General features: G+C 52.8%; 1 long non-coding RNA gene and 1 pseudogene across 1 annotated transcript in view; one reads left to right on the forward strand and one right to left on the reverse strand.

Moving 5' to 3' along the window:
- Positions 1 to 1,296, reverse strand: part of LOC121029506 (uncharacterized) — a 37,382-nt gene extending 36,086 nt beyond the window's left edge. The window contains exon 1 of the long non-coding RNA XR_005789755.1: positions 1,147 to 1,296. This is a non-coding gene — a long non-coding RNA (uncharacterized LOC121029506). The remainder of the gene's footprint in view (positions 1 to 1,146) is intronic.
- Positions 1,297 to 15,876: 14,580 nt separating this feature from the next.
- Positions 15,877 to 17,928, forward strand: LOC121029507 (F-actin-capping protein subunit alpha-1-like; annotated as a pseudogene).
- The last annotated feature ends 2,531 nt before the right edge of the window (positions 17,929 to 20,459 follow it).

The following is a 20,459-nucleotide window of genomic DNA, read 5'->3' on the forward strand; positions in this document are numbered from 1 at the left end:
CGCGCGCTCGCAGCCGCTCCCCCGCCCGCGCGGCTCCGGCTCCCGCGCGCGCGCACTTGAGGCCTCCCTTGTGCGTCTCCTCCATTCGCTACGTGCAGAATGGTCCGTCGGCAGCAGCTGCAGCGCCGGGTGGGAGGGGGAGGAGGAGGGGAGGGGGAGGCGGCGCCCAGGTCTGGAGGAGGGGCCGCGGCGGGCCAGGCTGGGGAGAGCTGGGGGAGAGGGGCTGGGGGAGAGGGGCTGGGGGAGAGCCCGGGTGGGCGCATCGCTAACCCCTTTCACCTCCCTCCTTTGCCATCGTCCGCTGCTGCTAGACCATTATGGCCATCCCCCTGTTCCCAGCTTGGGCGTCCTGGAACCTAGCCGATCGGGGTTTTCTCCGTGTTGTCCCCTCCCCAAACCCCAAACCCCAAACCCCAGAAAGAAACACCCCTGGTGTCCCGTCGCCCTTCCCCCCCCTCGCCCCCCCCCCCCACCCCGCCGCCCCGTCCCAGTCCCAGTAACATTCCCAGGCTTTTGTGTGAGATGACCTAACAGTAAGCCTTTCCCCACCTTTCATAGGGTGGGGTACCTAAAAGATACTGTAGCCCCACTCCCCTTCTCCTCTCTATCATCTCCCTGGAGGAAGTGGAATGTTCAGGATGAATACAGAGCCTATTTCCCAGTATTTCGAGAATGGGAAGGCCAGAAGCTCACTATGCACACCCTGACAGGATGGCAGAAAGGTCTGATGGCCCAGAAGAGCAGGCTGCTGCCCAGGGCCCTAGGGCCACATTCACAGAAATGAGTGTCAGGGCCCCTCCTAGACTGGCATGAATTCACCCGTATTACCAGTTTGTGCCCTAGACACCTGTTTGTAGAGAACTCTCCAGAAATGTAATGGTGAGAGGCCACCAAGGGATGGATCTTAGATCCCTGGTGGATCCCAAATTGACCAGCTCTCCCTCCTGCCAGGAATCCAAATGTGGCCCAGATATCCACAGCAGCCCCTCCCACCGGGTGGGACAACAGCTATTTTCTGTGGCACCTCCCAACCCTTCTCCCAGGGACAGGGGAGGAAACGTGCCATTGTCCAGTGCCCCTTCCCCATTAGGGCTGCTGGGAGGGGGCAGCTCCCTCATCCTTTCCTTCCTGGCCCCGGGGGCCCACCTGGGTTCATCTCCAAGACAGTCACCTGGGTTCAGCCTGCAGTCTAACCTCTGGCACTCTGCTGACAAGTTAAGCCCAGATCCTCAGGAAGTAAGGCATCTTGGGTCAGTTTCATTTTACACAAACGGACCCAGGAGCCTGGACTTTGCACAGAGCTGGATCCAGGGAAGCGGATTGTCTGTTCCTTCCCTCCCTGGTGCCTCAGTCTTTGGGGGGCGCCCTCTGCTGGCCACTGGGAAGTGCAGGAAAGAACAGAGTTCGGCAGATGCACTCTCTCAGAGGGTCTGGAGGAGACAAGAGTCAGAGAAACAAGTGAAAACCAGGAGCCAGCTGAGAGTGGCATACTGACCACAGATAAGAGAGGCATGCTGAAGCCTTTCTGGAGGTGGGGAGTTTTAAGCTGGCTTTCAGTAGACAGAGGAGGGGAAGCCACGCTGGCAGATGGGGGCTCAGGACATACCAGAGGCAGCCTTTTCCGTGTGTGGAAACCTGCCCCTGCCCCAAATGGCTCATACACCCACTGATGTGTGTGGTGCCCTGCCAGGACTGGGAGAAGTGGCCCCCAAAAGAAGTCCTCAACTGACAAATCTCTGCGTCCATCCCCACCCCCCAAACACAAGGATGGCCCAAGCCCAGGTCTGTGGCATGGTGGGGCTCAAGGTGGGGTAGGGGCCTGAGTCACAGCCTGGTGTGGTACTGCCCTGTCTCGGGAAAGGCCAGGTCAACAACCCATCACTCTGCCTCTGGCCGCCAGACATCCTCCTCGTCACGTCTCACACGTGGGGCCAGGGGGGTGTCAGGGCAGTGTCAGGGTGGTGTGGGCCATGTTAGTGCTAGGGCCTGTGCTTCAGAGCCACAAATGGGCAGGAGAAAAAGAATGAAGGGCTTCTCACTGCTGTAGCTGGAGGAGTTTGGGTTAGAGGGAGGAGAGACTGGATGGATGCCTGGGCATCTGGAGTGCCTCCTGGTATGTCGGGTAAGGGAGGCAACAGGTGCCACCAAGAACTGGCAGCTCCTAGAATCTGTCCCTGAAGTTGCTTTTTCTGAGGAGGGTCACCCTCAGGGCCTCAGTATCTGCACAGGCCCTTGGCCCAGGTCTTAACCTCCAAAGGTGGCCCACTGCTTTCGACCATCAGGCCCCACATGGGCCTATGTACCCCAGACCCCAAGAAAGGCAGAGGCTCTGGCTACCCAGACCACTCCGCAAAAGTAAATGGTTCTGTGGGCTTCTCTCCTCCCCTGTTCCACTCACTGATTCCCAGACTTCCACCCTAATGGCCAGGCCTCCTTCCAGACCTAGCCTGGGTGAAGGGGACTCCCAGGGGCGGGGATTGAGGCCCAGGAGGGAACAGAGAGCATGGCGCTTTAATTGGAGGTAATTAGTTAATTTACTCTGAAAGCAGTAGGGGGAGGGGATGGGTCTGTGTCCTAATAGGGCTCAAACTCTGCTGAGTCTCTTTCTGAATAGAGCTGACCACCCACCCAGGAGACCCACTCTTTGGCCCCAGGTCAGAGCAAGGCCCAGAGCAGACCTGCAGTAGAGCTGCAGAAAAAAAGCAGGTGCCTTGGGGTGGTGGGAACAGGCCTTTTGAGGTTAGGCAGGGGGGAACTGGCATGATTGGGGAGGTGCAATCTGGAATTGGAACTGGTTCCTCTCCTCTCACCTATACTTCCATCCCTCCCAAGGTCATTGCCCTCCCAAGTTGGGGGCCCACCCCCCTTCTATGGTCAGTGACCTCCCAGAGCTGCCCACCGTAAGGGCAGCAGGGCCTGAAGGCTAACCTCACTGCCTCCTGCTTGGGGAAGCCATTCCAATAACCAATAACCGGGGAAAGGGGCGCCAGAGGGGAGAGCCCCTGCCGGGCCCCAGGGGGGCGTGTCGTCGGCCGACGCGTCGTCGGCGGTGGGAGGGAGGCCGGGATGGCGTGGCGGGGACTCTGGGCGACAGCCTCCGGAGCCCCGTCTGAAGCAGCTGACCCGCTGGTGGAGGGCCAGGTCGCGGCGGGGCCGGGAGGCAGCAACGTGCGGCGCGGCATGTCGCGGCCGCAGCGGCAGGGAAATGTGGGGGCGGGCCGGCGCGCCGCCACCCCCACCCCACGCAGGCCCATTCATAAAACCCGCAGGCATTGCCCGGGCCTGGCAGCCTCCTCTCCTAATTGCAAACTCATTAAGGAGTTTGCATCTAATTTGCATGGAAATCATTTCCTGGCCCTAAACAGAGCAACTCCCCCTTCTTTTCAGACCCTTCTGCCCTGCTCTACGCATACAGCCTGTGAGAGGAGGTGGGAGGGGGGGCATTATCTCCGCCCTGAGCCCCCTCCCATGCCTCACTCCCCCCATCCTCCTGGCCGGGAGCCGGGAGCCGGGGAGCGGTGTTGGCAGAGCACCCACCTAGCTGGGAGTCCTGCCTGTGCCCTAGGTGAGCCCGCCCTGCACCAGTGGGTCCAAGCAAGGGGAGGTACCCGCCAAGTCATTTGCCCCCCGGCTTGGCCATGCCCAGGGAAGGGAGGAGGCGGACGGCGGGCAGCCGCAGTAGCTGGTTGTACCTGGCAGGAGTACGGTTGGTAGGTGAGGCTGTTCGTGCCCAGCCTCACGTACGTGCCCCCACCCCCACACCCCTCACCCCACAGAACAAGCGCCCAGTGACTACAGAAACAGACACCCAGCCTCTGCTCACAAAGGCACCCACACCAGGCCAGCCATAATGGCTGCCGTCTTGGCAGCTACCCTCAAGGGCAGACAGATGCCTTCACAGGCCGTTTGGTTCTTCTCCAGCACCCAGACAGGGTTGGGGGGAAGGGGCTTCTTTTAAGACTTCTCTTAAGACTTCTCTCTTAAGGCTTCTCTTAAGCCTCATAGAGGGGCTCCCTTCTGTACCCCAAATGCGGCCTCATGCCCTTCTTCTCCCGCAACCCACATTCATGGAGGTCCCCCAAGTGCTGGGCCCTACATGAGGATCTACCCGGGTGAGGGGGACACAGGGGCCTCTAACCCAGGAGGGACAGTGGAGGTGGCAGCCCCAGAGAAGGGGGCACCTAAGTGCTTCCCCAGATGGGCTCTCTCCTTCCTGTAGTAGGTGGAATGTTCCCCAACCTCTGGGAAGGGGGGAATGGCATGGTTTAAACTGTTGGAAATGGAACAGAACTACCTAAAGTACATGAAATCAGATACTACCTGGGGCACAGTGCCCTGGTCCTGTATGTCCTGAGACAGTGTAAAAAGCAGTCACAAAATTTTCAGCATCAGGATCGAAAATTAAAACCTGCCTCTTGTCTGGATTATCTGGATCTCTCCTCAGACATGGCCCTGCTTCTGCTTCCTGTCTACCCACACTCCCACCTGCTGTCCCTGAAGTTTCTCCCTTCCATTGCTAGGGCCTGGAAGGGGTGGGCAAGGGTGTTCTGGAACGCTGACCACACATTCATCTTGAGCAGAGTTGGACCAACACTCTCCTCTCATCTCCTAGAACAGTTGGGGCTAAAGTATTGTGTGTATATGAGTACAGAGGTACAGGAGGAAAATAGTAGGGCATCTATTTTTTTTTAATCTCCTCTTTTCACTTAGGTTGAGTGTGGTTTATAAGGTAAACAACATAAAAATATGCTTATATTACTAGTGTCTCTCAATAATGTTTTTTTATTGTTAGGGAGCATGGCCAAACACTCTTTGGAGACCACTGGTCTAGACTTCAAGTGGGGTGACTGCAGGTGGGGGGGGGTGGCTTGTCTTGTCTCTCTTAGTATCTGTCCTTGAGAAGTGGTCAGTACAGAGGCCAGCAGGAGGCAGGAAGCCGGGACAGTGTATTGGATGAACAAAGTCTGCCCCTGGAATTGACAGGTAAAGAAATTGAAGTAACTCTGGGTGGGGGAGTTTGCTCAGAGAAGCACATGGGCAGAGTACGTCTCATTGCTGCTGTGTGTGCAGCCTGCGCATGTCCAATACCCACAACGAATCCAGACTCCACTCCCAGCCACCCCAGTGGATGTGGATGTGGTTCCTTCCTCTGCCTGCTGGCAGCATGACCTGTCTGAGCTCCTCTCTAGCCAGACAGCAGGGCCACCGGCCACATCCACTCCAAACCCAATGGGAAGCCTGCTGCAAGTTACCTATCCTAGGACTCTCTGGAAGTAAATATGGTGTAGGAGAAAGAATTTAGGCTCCAGAAAGCCCTCAATCCTTGTCCCGCTGGGTAACCTCAGGCCCAACACATAACCAGTATGAGCCTCGGTTTTCTTGTCTATCACATGGGACTCATAATCGTACTAACCCAGAGGGTTGTTGTCAATACTGAATGGCCAACTGTGTGTACAGAGTCTGCACATAGTAGGTGTTCAGTAAAATTACCCTATGTGTGCAGCAGGTGCCCCATAAAGAACCTGTTGAATTGGGATTTGCTATCAGCATGGGAGGGAGAATTCTGAAGGCAGACAAATGAGGCTTTGTACAACACCTTCCTGCAGAAATTAACAGCCATCCCACCACCCCGGGCCCTCTCCAAGCTCACCCACTTCCAGAGGGGGTGTGGGAGGGGAGGGATGGGTCCTCCTCCTCCCTTTCTCCAGCCAGCTCCTTTTCCTCTTCCTGTGCTGCCTTCACTTCAAGCATGAGCTGAGGGTGACACCTGACGGCCATTCCTGTAGCTGCAGGACCCATACCAGTGACACCACAATAAGAAAGGCAAGAGGTCTGGTGAGAGAGGGAGCCATTCTTTCCAGCACTTTCCTTCCACTTCACACCTCCCTTCCAGGGCCCAAGGAACCTCTAGAAAACCACCCCTCACTCCACCTGAGAGAGCTCTGACACTGCCTGAGGGGTGGGATGATCAAGGAGGCCTCTGCCCAGACCCTAGGCAGAAAGCAGAAAGATGAAGGTTACTCTTCCCCCATGTGCATTCAGGGCCTTATAGGCATCATCTCATTCAATTCTTATCACTAGGGCCTATTATCACAGCAGGGAAAGCAGGTACAGCAAAGTTAAGCAACTTGCTCAGGGTCACACAGCTCCTAAGGATCTAAATGATGAAATGAATGGGACACCTGGTAAGCCTCCAGGTGACAGAGGAGGCCAAGAGGAAGTGGCCTGCCAGAGGGTTAGAAACACCAAGTTCCAACCCAGCCTTGCCCAACTAGTGGAGTGACCTCCCTCAAGGGCCTTCTGCTGGCTGGAGGGCAGTGGGGTGTTGGATAGAGCAGTGATTCTCAAACTGGCCCTCCCTCCATGAGAATTATCTGGGGAGAATTTAAAAAAAAAATTAATGTTTATTTATTTTAGAGACAAGAGAGACAGAGCACAAGTGGGGGAGGGGCAGAGAGAGCCAGAGACAGAATCTGAAGCAGGCTCCAATCTCTGAGCTGTCAGCACAGAGCCCGACGCAGGGCTCAAACCCACGAACCATGAGATCATGACCTGAGCTGAAGTCAGACACTCAACGGACGGAGCCACCCAGGTGCCCCGGAGAATTTTTTAAATACCAATGATTGCCCCAGCCCTGGCTGATGAAATCAGTGTCAGTATGAGTGGGGCTGAGGTATGGGTATTTTTAAAAATCTTTCTAGGTGATTCTAAATGAAGCTAGGGTTGAGATTGTGGCCTCTGGGAGTTTTCCAACTTTAGACCTCCCTGCCCTCCAGAGGTCAGCTCCCCAGGGCTTCCCCTGTCCTGAGGGCTCTCCAGAGAAACCACGCCTTCCTTCCCCAGTGTTCTCTGGACATCTTAAGGTGTCCACCCAGACCCCCAGGGCAAGCTGCCTCCTCACCCCTCTGTGGCCCCAGGGGGGGATACTGTCCATCAGCTCTTCCCAGAGGGGGCCCAGCAGGCTTGAGCCTCCTGAATCTCTGACCCCAGGCCTGGCCACTGTGATGGGGGCAGGGAAGGCCACTGAGAGCTTAACCCCAACAGGATGAAGGCGCCATAATTAGGGTCAGGTGGTTGGCTCAGCCTGCGGAAATCCCCAGCTTAGTAGGGATAGGGGGGCTTCAGCCTGGGAGGGGAGGGGGTCAGAGCAGAAGTGAGGGGGCAGGGGAGCCCAGGCACGTGGAGACCCCAGGACCTAGCCCCTAGCCACCTCCTGGGAAGGCCCACTAGAAGCTCAACCCAGTTCACCCCACCCTGGGTCGCTGACCCCAGGGAGACAGGAAAAGACTGACCAGCTCCCGAACCCCAAATGCCCCGCTGCTCCTTCGGGCTGGGGTGTGCCAGGATCAACTCCCAACCCCAGCCTTTGGTGGAAGGAGGAGGAGGAGGAGGAGGAGGAGGAGGAGGGTACTGGTGGGAAAGGGCTACGTGAGTGTTCCCAGGGCAACACAGGCTTCTCTCTGGCCCATAATCCTCAGGCCTTGAGTGAAGGATCGCTTTCTTCTGTGGAATGTAACAGTGAGGGGACAAAATGGGGCAGAAGGAGAGGGGGGGTGGAGGGAGCAGATTCCAGGGAATAAACTTTGCTGGAGGTTCTTGCCAGCCCCCAAATGGTGGCAGCTACAAAGAGAAATCCCCACCACCCCCAGATCACCCCAGGGCACAAGGTCTTGGGCTGGGCTGGCCAGGTAGCTCCCAACAGACCCCCACCCAGAGTCCCAGGGGGCCTGGGTGATCACCTTTGCTAACCGGGCATTTGTGAGGGAAGAAATGGGGTCTAAGAGATTAGAACCAGCCAAGTCACGTAGCATCAGAACCACACCCAGAAGCTCCAGCTTCCCAAGAGACTACCCAAGTGAGCCAGCAAGAACCAAAACCTGCTCCCACACTTACCTGGGCCAGAGTCCCTCTGCCCCCAAGCTGGGCACCCCTCCCCCCTGCCATCGGGGTCATGGGCTGGGCATGGCTGAGCAAGCAGGGGGCGGGTACATACCAGTCCACAGGCCATGATGGCTGGGACCAGGGGCCAGCCCACTGGCTCCCTCATTGAGATTCAAAACTTATACTCCAGGAAGCCTTCCAGGCTGTTCCACAAAGGGCTGGCAGTGCCAACACGCACACACTCAGCCTTGACCTCCCAGAGGATGTTTTCCCCTCCCTTGCCTTCCCCTGGCCCATCACAGAGGTCCTACATAGGCCCCCGTTCTGCTAGCTAGCTCTAGGCTAGCTCTAGTCCCAAGAACCCCTGAGGACAGGACTGTGTGGGCACAAGGTACTGTGCCCAGCCCAGCACCAGCAGCAGGGAGACTTGGGAACAAGAGTCTCTTAGAAAGGGGCCAAACTTGGGGCCCCTGGGTGCTCAGTCGTTTGAGTGTCTGACTTCGGCTCAGGTCATGATCTCACTATTCATGGGTTCGAGCCCCACATTGGGCTCTGTGCTGACAGCTCAGAGCTTGGTGCTTGCTTCAGATTCTGTGTCTCCCTCTCTCTCTCTGCTCCTCTCCCATTCTCTCTCTCTCTCTCTCTCAAAAATAAATAAACGTTAAAAAAATTTTTAAAAAGAAGAAAGAAAGAAAGAAAGAAAGAAAGAAAGGGGACAAACAGCTCCAGTCACAGAACCTGGAAAGGACCTGCAGTGGGAAATCACCTCAAAAGGCATCTGGTTCTGGTTCAGCCCCCACCCCCCACACCCCGTGACCTTGCAGTGGTGGGATAGCCTTCTGTCTCAACACCTGCAGAAATGGATGTCCCTTCACGGATCCGTTCACTCATTCATTCACGCAATGCTCCTCAACCAATCATCTTCCACACCTCAGGGGCCGAGGCAAATTGTTTTCAAGGTCGTTGCGGGGGTGGTATCTGTCGATCACCCTTCCTGGGCCAAGCACAGTGCTAAGTAGAAATAAAAGATCCCGGCTGGCAACACACCCCGTGTTCATGTTGCGCCGTGGCACTTACAGTTTGCACACCCCAGTATTCCTTTCAGACCCCAAGCAACCGTCCTGGGTGGTGTTGGTCCTGCTCACTGGCAGCAGCTGAGACTCAGAGGGGGCATGTCTTTGCAGCTGGGAGAGGGGTGGCCTCAGGACACAGCCTGCACAGCTGTGCTTCCGGCCCAGCGCTCCCTTCACGCACCCACTGCCGGCCCTCTGCCAGCTGGGGTTCCCATGTGGGAGACAGGCTTTGCCCAGGGGAGAAGAGGGCTCCTAGCTATAAAAATAATAGTGCGGAAGAGTCAGACTCCCGCTGGATCCCAGACACTGTGCCGAATCTGTTAGCGGCAGGGGAGTCAAGTGCTGACCCCAGAACTCCCACCACCTGTCCTCTGGTCCAGGCCTGCAACAGGGACCCGCACAGCTGGCACATGCATACGCGCACAGACACACCCAGGTGGCATGAGTCCCTGCACGTCCTAGGAGACGGGCTGTCCCGGCCCATTCACTCCCCTCTGATAACCCAGCAGCTTCCAGCAGGACACGGACGTACCTCCAGGCTGGTCACCTCGGGCACATGCCAGGCCAGCTGCCAGGGCCCAGATCACCAGCCCTGCTGGGCCCTAGAGCGTGACCTCCTCCATGGCTCACCCTGTTCGACCTCAGGAAGGGGCGTGACCCCACGGGATGTGAGGTCCAGAGGCCCCACCGGCCCCTCCTCAGGGCCAGCAGGTGCTGCAGGGCTGGGGTCTAATGAGGAGCCTCAGGGACACCCCCTGCCAGGCTCTGTGCAGGCACCCAGCTCCTGGGCACACTCCAGGGAGATGCAGAGTAACAAAGAGAGGCCTGGAAGGGTTGACAAGGCTCTAGCAGGGAAGGGGGCGGAGGCGGAGGGGGGAGGCAGAAGGGAAAGTAGGAGTAAATCTGGGAAAGGTGGAGGTCGAGGTGTGGGATCAAGGAGAAGCACAGAGAGGGTTTGGCCAGGGAATGCTAACAGGGCAGCTGGAATTTAGGAAAGGGAGGACCCGTGGGGCATGAGCAGAGGCAATTAAGAAATGGACCCTGGAGCAGGCAGAGCTGGGTTAGAATCTTTGTCCAGCCACGTACAAGCTGGGTGACCTTGGGCAGGTGGCTTACTCTCTCCGAGCACTGTGGTATAATAGTACCTGCCTCACAGACTTGTGGGAAGTAAATGAAGCAAAACGCCAAGCACGGAGCCTGACACACAGGACCTGCTCGACTCATAGGAGCTGTTGCAAGGAAAATCCAAAAGGCTCTGAGGGCAAACCTGAAAAACAAGTCAAGCCTGCCCTGGGCCTAGCAGAAAGGGGGCTTAGGGAGCAGAGAGCCCAGGGAGAGACTGGGGCCATGGACCCAGGGCAGCCTCCCCACAAGGTCCTTGTCCCTTGAAGGGGATAGGGGGTGAAGAAGAGGGCAAGACAGCCACTGCCACCATGTTGGCATCATTCCAGGGATTCTGAAAGGTCCCGGGAGTGCTTCTGTCCACCCCAGGCCCTCATCATTCACATGAGGGGGCCTAGGTCCAGCGAGAAAAAGGAACTTGACCAAGGTCACTCGGAGACGGCAGATCTGCTAACCCCCAAGCCAGCCTCCTTTTCCTGGTGAGGCACCCTGGGCCCTGTTCAGAAGCAACAACCAGGGAGAAAGACCCCTCAACTCCATGAAAGGGAAAGACCTAGAAATCATATTCCCTGGAAATAAAGATGAAAAACTCCACTCCTATTCCCACTTGCTGAGGCCCGGAGAACACCCATACTTCCTCCGAAGCCCAGACCAAAGGTACCGCCTCTGAGAAGCCCTCCCTGACCAGCGATGGCAGTTGTGCAGGTTACATTCTGCAGGGCCCTCTCTCTGAGGCCTCCACCTAGCCACCGCTATAGTCAGTGGGTGTGTTTTGTTTTGTTGTGTTGTTTTTTCCCTCCACTGAGCTGGAGTTTTTGAGGCCAAGGGCAGGGTCTTAATCAAGTTGGAGGACCCAGGTCTGACATCATGATCCAGCCTAGTGCTGCTGTGTGTGTGAGCGAAGGAACCAGTTGAATCCAGATCTGCTGGGGCAAGGACACCCTAGGGGTGGGGACGGGGCTCTGGGGCAGCTGCCTTCCTGTCCTGGCCAGTCTCTCCCTCCCCCATGCCTGAGAGCCCCGTGCTAAGAACAAGTTCCTGGTGCAGGCTGTACCCTGTCCCGGATGCCTGGCATTTACCAAAAGGGCAGAGACAGTGAGAAGGGCCTCACCTGTGCCATCCACTCAGAAAGGAGCCGGGCGGCCGGCAGGAGGGAGAGGAGTTAGGTTTCAAAGTGCCCGAAGATGACAGACTGATGGCGGAGGCTGGCCATCTCAGAACCTGCAAAGGATTAGTACCTAGATGAGATGATACAAAGGGCATCTGCAGAGCTACAGGAGGATGGCAACCCTACCCCCAAAATGGGCAAGAGATATGAGTGGGCAGTGAAGGGAGACAAGACCCCAAAAGCGAACACACATGAGAAGAGGTGCTGAAAATCACCAGACATCACTTCTTTCCAATGGATGGGCAAAGATGAGAAAACTGGATAAAGCCCAGTACTGGTGGGGATGTGGGGACACGGGAGCCCTTTGCATGGCAGGCGTAGGCCTGATGGCACACCGTGGACTCGGGGTGGCCATGCTTAGTCAAGTGAAATACCAGGTGTCCTGTGACCCTGCAGCTCCCCTTGTGACTACATACTGAGAGTCTCAGGCGGGTCCCTCTGGTCCAGGCAGAGCTGGCCCACAGCTCATTCCCTCCAGGAGGGCGGGCAGAAAATTGTGGGGTGGCACATCATGGGATAAGTGACAGCAGGTTGGAGCAAAAGGTTTTTTTTTTTTTTTTTTTTTTTTTTTTTGAAAGGGAGAGAGAGAGAGTGGGGGAGAGAGGCAAAGGGAGAGGGAAAAAATCTTGGGCCCCATGCTCAGTGCAGAGCCTGATGCGGGGCTCAGTCTCATGATCGTGAGATCATAACCTGAGCTGAAATCAAGAGTCAGATGCTTAACTGACTGAGCCACCCAGGTGCCCCAACAAGGCTAGATTTTAAAACAGTGCTGAGCAAAGGAGATTGTGACACAATGACATTAACCGAAGTTGTTCCAAAACAACAGTGCCTATTTGCAGGAAACATACAAATGGAAAGATCCACATCCAATATTGTGAGGGGGGGAGAGGAGCAGTGTGGGGGGCTGAAAGGAATACATGCACAAACTAGACAAGCCAGTGATGCCCACTAAGTCTGTACCCGAGGGGCACAAAGGGGGATGGCCCCAAAGCCCTGAGCATAGGCCACAGGTGGAGCCAAGGGCCCCATGCAGGTGGGTCAGAGCCCTGCTGACCTCAGAGGTCACCCTCCACTCTGGCAAAGAAGGATCTTGGCCAAAGTCAATCCACTGCACACTCAGAGCCCACCCAGCGTGGGCATCTTTCATGCCCTGGAAATGGAGGCAGAAGGAACCTCGAACCTATGGCAGTGGGGTTCCCCTGAGCTGGAGGAAGTGAGAAGTGAGTCCTTGACCTCCCAAAAGTCTCTGTGATTAAGGGGCTTTGTACTTTTCTTGAAGGAGAGTCTTTATCTTCAGATGTACATTCAGGGGCATCTGGGTGTGCTCGGTCACTTAAGTGTCCTGCTCTAGGTTGCAGCTCAGGTCATGATCTCATGGTTTGTGGGTTCAAGCCCCCCATGAGGCTTGTGCTGACAGCTGTGGAGCCTGCTTGGGGTTCTCTGTCTCCCCCTCTCTCTGTCCCTCCCTTGTTCGTTCTCTCTCTCTCTCTCTCTCTCTCTCTCTCTCTCTCAAAATAAATAAATAAACATTAAAAAAAAAAAAAGAAACATCTGTGAAATGATATGCAGCCTGAGGTGTGCTTCAAAATCATCTAAGGGTGGGGGCAGAGGAGAGTGGATAGGGGGTTGATGAAACCAGACTGACCATGAACTGATGGCTGCTGAGTCTGGGGATGGGTGCATGGGAGTTCATTATGCTTTATTCTCTACTTGTGATTGCAAATTTCTCTAATAGACACTTAAAAAAGGAAAAAGTTCCCCCTAAGAGAGTCTATCATCTGAGGAGAGTAGCCCCTGAGCTCAGGGAGCTCCCAGTCTGATAGGGGAGACACAGCCCCCACCCCCCGCAACTGCCTCCCACCCTCTGTGTGGCCACAGCCTTCCTGCATCTTCTCAGCCCGCCTAACTGGTCAGGGACCACGCGTGGGACAGAGGCATGGTCCTGTCACCGGGAGCTGAGCCCCCAGACCTGGCCTTTGTCACTGAGCCCCAAGGGTCAGGCATGGGTGCCATGCCTAAGCAGAGCTGGCTCTTGTTCTGGCTCTACCTGCTTGTGGCCTAGGTTCCTCACCTTTACAGCACCTGCCTGAGGAAATGCCCCAGGGGGTCCAGCTGTTATCAGTGGGGAGACATCTCTGTTGACCCAGCCCCACCCTGACCAAGTCTCCCTGTCCGTATTGTGGTTACTCAGCTGTTGCTGCCTCTGCCTCCCTGCTTGTATGATGAGGACAAGCAAATTGGAGGCAGTGTTTCATAAATGCTCACACTGTCACCAGGACCAGGGGAAGGAGCTGGCCAGGGTCACACAGTCAGATAGTGGCAAAGCTGGCTTAGTCACAGGTGCAGAACACTGAGCCAGCTGCCCCCTCCCTCACTATGAGGCCTGTAGGCCGACAGACAGAGTGCCCTCGTTCCGAGTTAGGGTGGGGTCCCTGGGACAGTCCCCTTCAAGCTCCCAGTCCCACTGCCAGGACCTCTGACTCAGAGGAGCACCAGAAACTCCACGTGGGTGAGACACAAGCCAGAGGGGGGAGGCTGGGGAAAGAGGGAGGTAGAAGCCTTTATCCTGCACCCCCTCCAGGTACACAGAGGGGTCCAGGGACATCTGTCCAGGAGAGCAAGTCCAGACTCAGGGGCTCTGCCAAGAGCTGCTGGGTGAGTCAGGAGTCTTAGGCAGGTCTGGACACCCCTCTCGTGACAGTAGTAATAGCAGTCAACGCTTGTATAGTGCCTGCTGTGTACAAGTCAGAGTTTACAGATGGGAAAACTGAGGCATTGAACAATTAAGTAATTTCCCTCAAGTCACTCAGCTTGTAAATGGCAGAGCTAGGGTTTGATCCCAGGCGGTCTGCCTTGAGTCTGTGCTCTCAGACACCCCAGTACACTCTCCAAGGGCAACAGTCTGGCTTCTCCTGAGACAGTTCTTCTGATTCCCCAGGGGTCTGGTGGCCGTTGACGTAAAGAGGGGGGGCCTCTATCACAAAAGGGCACAGGCCAATGGCCACAGCTCCTTCCGCCATGAGAGCCTGAGAGCCCCTGGGAGCCCAAATGGTGTAGAGACTGGGCAAGGCAGCAGCTAGAACCCTGTTTATACCACAACCCATGGGATGGGCTCTTCACCTGGGGCAGACCGCACTGCCCCGGGGCAGGACCTCCACTCATCTCTTGCTCTGGAAAGCAGGGAGTGGGCAGGGAGTGACTGTGTCAGAGAGATGGGCTTGTATTTATTTATTTTTGTTCTTAATTAGTATCATTCACAGAAAGTTAACCAAGAGGGGAGCACCCGGGTGGCTCAGTCAGTTGAATGACCAACTCTTGACATCGGCTCAGGTCATGATCTCGTGGTCACGGGATCGAGCCCTGCGTCAGGCTCTGCACTGGGTGAGGAGCTTGCTTGGGATTTTCTCTGCCCCTCTCTCTCTCTCTCTGTGCCCCTAACCCCCTCTCAAAATAAATAAACCTCAAAAAAAAAAAAAAAAAAAGGTTAACCAAGATCAGTGACAAATTCTTTGTGAAACACCCTCACAACCAGTCACCACGTGGGCCCTGGAGAATCTCTGTCCTCTACCGAATGGGAGCAGCTGAGGCCACCCCCTCCCCCCTCCTCCTGAAGTGTGGCCCTCTGCCAAAAAAAAAAAAATGCCACACCGTGTAGTGGTGGGTCAGGAGTACGGACTTCCGGAGCAGAAGCCGGGGCTCTGGGTGAGTGCTGCCACTTCCACACTGAAGTGCAAGACCACATATTAGGTGACTTCTGGGCCTCGGTTTTCTCATCTGCAAAGTGGTGGTGATAATACCATCCCCTCACAGAGGGTTACGGGGTTGTTGTGGGTTTTTTTTTTTTTTTTAATATTTACTTACTTACTTATTTACTTACTTATTTACTTATTTATTTATTTATTTATTTATTTATTTATTTGTGTATTTATTTATTTATTTATTTATTTTGAGAGAGAGCGAGAGAGAGAGACCAGAGGAGGAGCAGAGAGAGAGGGGGAGACAAAGAATCCCAAGTAGGCTCGGGACTGCCAGTGCGGAGCCAGACACAGGGCTCGAACTCACAAACCATGAGACCGTGACCTGAGCCAAAACCAAGAGTCAGACGCTTAATAGACTGAGCCACCCAGGGGCCCTAGGTTAAGGGGTTTTCATGAGGTAAGGTATGTCAAGTGTTCAGCCTGGTGCCTGGTACATAGTAGGTGTGCAACATTGGCTTCTTAGCGTTACCACTGCTGTCAGGATCAGCCCCAACCAAGCTGTGAGCTCGTTGGCGGAAGGAACCACATCTTAATCACGGTCTGTCTCAGCATTTTGCACAGAGCTTGGGATACTGTAGGTGCTCCTGGCTTTAGGTCAAGTTCCCCAGAAGCAGGTCCTGAGATGGGGAATCCCAGCTCGTGATTTCCTAAAGCAGTGCTCCCAGGGGGATCAGGGGCCAGGGGGACACTGAAGAGAGACTGGAGGAGGCAGGGGAGACCCACCAGGGTGCAGAGGCTGGCTTCATCCTGTTCTGCAGGGGACTCTGCTGTGCACGTTACACCTCAGGGCTCTCCCCATGCCACGCAAGGGAACTGAGCCCTCTCTCACCTGCACTCCATTTGTTGGCTAAGAGCTACTTTGGGGGGTGGGGTGTAAACTTCCAGGCACTTCCACTATGCTCCAGGAGCTGAGTGCATTATGTAGAAAGAGAGCCTGCAGAAGGGAAAGCACACAGGGGGCAGGGAGGGTGCATGGAAATGAGAGAAGGGAGAGTAGCCCAAGACAGCCGACTTTGAGGATTGGGTGTGGGTGAGGAGAGGGTACACATAGCTGCTAAATTCATCACTCATGCACCCCCAGGGGAATTTAATGCAGTGTTCAAGGATGTCCAGCTACTACTTAATAATGACAATCTCCTCAGGGAAGGGGGGGCAGCACATGCATTTGCCCAGTATAACATGGGTCAGTTCACGTCTGCGAAGATAGAAGGATATGAAGATCAGGTCTTAAGTCCAGAACACAGTGACCTGGGCAATAGCAGATTTTTAGATCCAAAAAACAAAATTTCCTTTAAGTTGGATCATGGACGGAAAGAAGCAAGTGACCCCCAGCCAGAGGACCTAGATGGAGGTCTGAAGTCTGAGAGAGAATCCTGTGACAGTGCTTTAAGGGCCTATGTGAAAGATCGTTATTCCAATGGCTTCCATACTGTTTACGCTAAAACTATAGGTGAGCAACAGATCATTACTGCATGTGTTGAAAGCCACCAGTTTTAGCCTAAAACCTTCTGGAATGGTCATTGGAGATCAGAGTGGAAGTTCACCATCATACGACCTACAGCCCAGGTTGTTGGAGTACTTAAGATGCAGGTTCACTGTTACGAAGGTGGCAATGTTCAGTTGGTTAGTCATAAAGATGTACAAGATTCAGTAACTGTTTCGAATGAAGTCCAAACTGCCAAGGAGTTTATTAGAATCATAGAGCATGCAGAAAATGAACATCAGACAACAATGAATGAAAACTATCGAACAACGTCACACACCTCATTCAAGGCCTTGCGCCGGCAGCTTCCGGTTACCTGCATGGAAATGGACTGGAACAAGATACTCAGCTACAGGACTGGCAAAGAAATGCAGAATGCTTAAAGGCTGAATGTAGGATTCTTCAGTATGTGGAAAGAAAGGATTCGACATGCAGTCATATGCTAAATCAGTGATTTATAAACAAGAGTGATATTTTGCAGGTTTTCTAGCCTCATGGAATGCTGTTTAACCTTGATTCTTTTGTGTTCTCTGCCTTGTAATTTTCTGTTTTCACTACATTTAGTTGTAATTTTTTTTTTTTAATTCTGCTACATTTAATGATGGAGAAGGAGATCTATCCTGGAGTCATTTTACCTTTTAGAAATTTTTCCTAGCCGTGAAGCCCTGTCATTGATACAGACAGGTAATACACTCAGCACTTTTCTATCCCTATCCTTCAAAGCACTTCTGGTACTTCTGTGGTTTTTACTGATCCACCAACCGCTAACGATGCTATGTTACAAACGTGCTGAAGGGAAGACACATTCATCCTCTCCCTCTGACTGCTTTGATCATCATTTATAGCATCCCATAACTGTAGTGTTCAAAAGTTTGGATAGGGCTGTTCAGGTCCTTTTGTGGGGACAAAGGAAGTTTTCTGGAAATGCCATCATAGCCAGCTTCTCTGGGGAAGTTGCTTTTAAATCCGAAGACTTGAACCACATTCCCTGCGCATGAACGTGTTTGCTTTTTTTCTCTTCCCTCATTGTCTCTTTCCAATCTAGCACCATTATGGTTATAGACATCTGCATTTTTAGAAGAGTTTTACTCATTTACTATTCTCTTTTTATTATTCAAGAACTGCTGACACACTAGGAATGCAGTAGAGTCGAAAACGTGAAAAAGTGCAGATGTTGAAGGAAGAATAGGTATCTTGTGCTTTAATACTTTGTGGCTGGATTGTACTATAAGCAGATGATTCAAACAACTAAGTAAATCACAGACAAAACCAAAAAATGAACCAAAGTGAGAAGGATACGTCCCAGGCAGTATCTTTCTATTGTAACCTGTTATTTGAAGGGATACTAGGGATTTGTTCTAAACAGGATGGAAAACTGCTTCCAAATTACTTGTCCTCAGTCCTGCCTGCCAAGAACATAAACATAACTGTGATACAGCAACCCTTCCCAGGTATATTGGCGGGTGTATGTGTGATCTCAGAATACACGGAGGACACAGATACGGTATGACAGCTGGTCATGGTGGATTCATTTCCATTGTTTACACTTCTATGGCCAGGCCTTAAGGGAAGGTCAGTTTTTAAAAAACCAAGTAGTGTCTTCCTACCTATCCAAATACATGTCAAGAAAGAAGGGTGCTTGTTTTTGCTCAGTAATATAGTTAAGCAAGTTTGTTTCCAAGTGACCTGTTGACCTATATAAGCATTTTTGTTTACTTCAAATAAAATCTATTTGTATTAAAAAGAAAACGAAAGAAGAAATGGAAAAAGGGCCTCAGCGGATCTGCTAGGCTCCAGAAACATCTTCTTGGTTGGCTGGAAATCAGTCCCAGCCCAGCCTCTGAAGGGTCACGGATCCCTGCTGGTCCAGGGAGGTAGAGGCAGAGAGGCACAGACCGCAGGGCAGAGGGCAACAGCTCTAACTTACCTGCAGAGTCCCAGCCTGTCAGAGCCAGGAGGGTCCCCTGAACAGCCGCCTCTCCCCTAGCTGAGCAAGGGTGGGGCTGGGGCCGCCTGATGTGGTCTTGAGAGCCCCCCTGCACGTCTGGCATGGGTGCTAAGTTCTTCTCATGGGTCACTCGCTTCACCCTCATACAGCCCTGGACAGTATCCCGGTTTAGACATCAGGAAACTGAGGCACTCAGAAGGCAAGGGACCTGCCAGAGATCCCCCCCCCAAAGAGTTCAGAGCAAAGATGATTAATGCGATTAGTCATTAGGAAAATGCAATCAAAACCCACAATGAGATACCATTTCACACCCACGAGGATGGCTATAAAAAGGAACGTAACCAGTGCTGGCAAGGAGGTGAGGAAATTGGAGCCCTCCCATGCTGAGAACATATAACGATGGAGCTCCTGTGGAAACAGTTTGGCGGGTCCTCAATAAGTTAAACATAGAATTGCCATATGATCCCTATGATTCCACTCCTTGTATGGACCAAAAGAATCAAGAACAGGTGTTCAGATGGAACTTTCATAAGGATGTCATAGGAGCACAATTCACAACAGCTAAAAGGTGGAAACTGCCGAAACGTCCATCAGCTGACAAATGAATAAACACAACGCAGTATTATCCATACGGCAGAGTATTATTCAGCCATAAACAGGAACGATGCACTGACGCGTGCTACAACATGAATGAACCTTGAAAACATCGTGCCGAGCAAAAGAAGCCAGTCACAAAAGGCCACATGTTGTAGGGGGCCATTCATATGAAATGTCCAGAATAGGTGAATTTGTAGAGACAGAGTAAATGGGTGGTGGCCAGCGGCTAGGGGAGGAGGCATAGGGAGGGACCATCTAATGGGTGTGGGAACTACATAGCAGGGATGTTGCAGAACCCTGTGAACATTCTCCGTGCTACTGAGTTCAGTACACTTCAGTGTTTACTTACTTACTTATTTATTTATTTATTTATTTATTTATTTATTTATTTATGAGGGGGGTGAGGTGAGGCTCAGAGGGAATATGTGTGTGTGTGTGTGTGTAAGAGAGAGAGAGAGAGAGAGAGAGAGAGAGAGAGAGAGAGAATCTTTAGCAGGCTCTGTGCTCAGCGCACAGCTGAACTCAACACGGGTCTCAGTCCCACCACCCTGGGATCATGACCTGAGCTGAAATCAAGAGTCAGACACCAGTCAAGCACCTGGGTGGCGCAGTCGGTTAAGCCTCAGACTCTTGATCTTGGCTCAGGTCATGATTTCAGTTTATCAGTTTGAGCCCCCCATCCGGCTCTGTGCTGATGGCCTGGAGCCTGCTTAGGATTCTGTCTTTTCCTTCTCTCGGCCCTCCCCCACCCTCTCTTTCAATAAAATAAAATAAAATAAATAAAATAAAATAAAATAAAATAAAATAAAATAAAATAAAATAAAATAAAATAAAATAAAATAATAAAATAAAATAAAATATAAAATAAAATATAAAATAAAATAAAATAAAATAAAATAAAATAAAATAAAATAAAATAAATAAAATAAAATGTTGGACACTCGGGGCGCCTGGGTGGCTCAGTCGGCTAAGCATCCGACTTCAGCTCAGGTCATGATCTCACAGTTCGTGGGTTCGAGCCCCGCGTCAGGCTCTGTGCTGACAGCTCAGAGCCTGGAGCCTGTTTCAGATTCTGTGTCTCCCTCTCTCTCTGACCCTCCCCCGTTCATGCTCTATCTCTCTCTGTCTCAAAAATAAATAAACGTTAAAAAAATTAAAAAAAAAAATGTTGGACACTCAACCAAGACACCCAGGCACCCCCTGAATTGTACTTTTAAATGGTGCAAACGGTAAATTTTATGTTACCTTACCACATTTTTTTAAGTTTTTTAAAAAAGTGACTTTTTAAATTATCCTATGTCCTTATTTAACAAAATGAGATGCCAGCAACCCTTGCATCAGTTCCCAAAATGACCTTTTTTTGCAATTTTGTTGGTAAATCCTCAAATCTAAGAAGCATGGTCCTGTCCGACCTGCCTGTCAAGTTTCC

The sequence above is a fragment of the Herpailurus yagouaroundi genome, unplaced genomic scaffold (genome assembly GCF_014898765.1).
Source record: "Herpailurus yagouaroundi ecotype Mexico unplaced genomic scaffold, PumYag 139, whole genome shotgun sequence".
In the NCBI taxonomy this organism is placed as follows: Eukaryota; Metazoa; Chordata; class Mammalia; order Carnivora; family Felidae; genus Herpailurus; species Herpailurus yagouaroundi.